The 2500-nt window shown below is 30.8% G+C and overlaps 1 protein-coding gene across 1 annotated transcript in view; it reads left to right on the forward strand.

Annotated features, from left to right (window-relative positions):
- Positions 1–2500, forward strand: part of LOC137617864 (tachykinin-like peptides receptor 99D) — a 70070-nt gene that overhangs the window by 58260 nt on the left and 9310 nt on the right. The window lies entirely within an intron of this gene.

The raw sequence follows: 2500 nt of genomic DNA on the forward strand, positions 1-2500 counted from the left end.
TGTTTCTATCATCTTTTAATATGTAGATTGCTTTTAGAATCTAATATTTATAATTATGAATAAACATGTTAACTAACACACAGATATATATGTATATATACATATATGTATATATGTATATGTATATATATATACATATATATATATATATATATATATATATATATATATATATATATATATATATATATATATATATATATATATATATATATATATATATATATATATACATACATATATATATTACAGAATATTTACAAACGTATATATACAATATACATGCAACTATAAGGAAAAGTAACATGTATATCAAATGATACGTGGGATAAAGTAAAAAGGAGACGAAGACAGAAATTGATTGTTAAAAGTTTTCAAGTAATCAATGAAAATTACAAGGTAGAGCATGATAAGTATTCCAGTATTGATAGTGAAGTCAAAAGGAAAGTGAAGAATGACTGGAGAGAGTTTTAAGACAGGAAACCAGATGAGGCTGACAAAGATGAATTCAGGGAGTGGCTATGTTGTAAGAATTGCTCATAGAATTATCAATGAGATCTCTACGAGGACAAAGAAGAAGCATATACCGATCAAAAAGAGGGATAGATCTGTTATAATAGCAAAAGATGAAAAGAGGCAACTTTGGATGGCCATAAATAGGAGATATGAAAGAAATAATTTGATTTATATACCTGAAGCTGATGAAGACTTTGATGTGCCCATGAATGGATTCAGTGTGTTTGAAGTCGGAGGTATCATTAAAAACTCAGGAAATGGAAAGCCCCTGGTTACGATAGAATAAGAGCTGGAATGATGTTGGCCGAAAATGAAGTGACTCCCAGAATACTTTCAAGATTATTTTGTAGATGTGACGCAAATTGGCAAAACCTGATAAATAGAAATTAGGGATGTTGGTGAAAATGACTGCAAAAAGAGACCTGACTGTTTGCAGTAATTACAAAGGCATCACACTTACGTCAGTTGTCATGAAGATATACAATATGCTTATTCTAGAGACTAGAGACAACTATTAATGAAAAGATTAGAGATGAACAAGCAACATTTAGAAAAGGTAGAAGTTGTACTGACCAATTTTCATTTTGAGACGTTGTACAACAATGCGTAGAATATAGAAATCCTCTTTTGATGGCATTTGTGGACAATAAAAAAGCCTTTCATATTGTGCACCGGCCAGTTTTTTGTAGAATCCTGCGTTGTTATGGAATTCATCATAAATATGTGAATTTGATTAAGTCTGTTCATAAGCCTAGCAATGGAAAAGTTAATGTTAGTGGAGTCCTGTCAAATGAAATTCCAGTGAACAATGGAGTACATCAAGGGAATGTGTTGTTAACTATTTTGTTTATCGTCCTCATGGATTTTGGAATGCATAGAACAGTTGAAGGTAGTAGAAAAGGATTGGACTGGATTGGTAATAGGAAATTAGCTGACCTTGAGTATGCTGATAACGCTGTCCTTATTAGGAGAACTCCAAAGAATTTGCATGGCTTGCCTACCAGAATGCATGAAATATCACAGAGGGTTAGACTCAAGATAAATAAAAGAAAGACAAAGGTGATGAGAACAGAATATATAATGGAAGATGAAATATCATTGGAAGAAGAAAGGATTAATGAGGTAAAATCATTTAAATATTTAGGAACTATGATCTCTAATACAGGGTCTTTAGAATTGAAGTTTAATGAAAGATTGAAAAGAAAGCAAATCAGAAACGGCTAGGCAAAGAAAAATTTGGAAATCAAATCGCTTGAAATTACATATAAAAGTCGGACTTTGTATCAGTTTAGTGAGATCATTGTTACTGTATGGACATTAATCATGGTATGATAATGGAACAATCTTAAATAGATTCAGTACATTTGAAAACAAAGCCCTCAGAAGATTATTGAGAGTTAAATGGCAGGACAGGATTAGAAATAAAACTATAAGAGAGATTACTTGAGAGCCATATGTGGATGAAATCAGGGTGAGGGGTAGATGTAGATGGTTCAGGCATATTTTTCGCACTCCCTAAGAGCGATTAGTTCACCAAATAATTAACTTGGATCCACAATGTACTTTAAGAGTTGGAAGACGCAGGCCTACATACCTTAGGACTGTGAAGCTGGAGGTCAGGTATGATAACTAGAGAAGTATTGAATTAAAAGTTCAAGGTAGACACGACTGGCGAAATATAACCGAGGCCCTTTGTGTCAATTGGCGTACGAGATGATGTATATATATATATATATATATATATATATATATATATATATATATATATATATATATATATATATATATATATATATACATATATATATATATATATATATATATATATATATATATATATATATATATATAATATGAAAGATCTAACATAAATTTTAAATAAAAGGAGAGAAGGATGGCAAAGGAAGCCAATGCGATGCGATGGAACTAGATGTGAAATTCTCCAAAATAATCTGTGATTGATGCACATAAACCAGGATATGTA

This window comes from Palaemon carinicauda, chromosome 24 (assembly GCF_036898095.1).
Source record: "Palaemon carinicauda isolate YSFRI2023 chromosome 24, ASM3689809v2, whole genome shotgun sequence".
Lineage (NCBI taxonomy): Eukaryota > Metazoa > Arthropoda > Malacostraca > Decapoda > Palaemonidae > Palaemon > Palaemon carinicauda.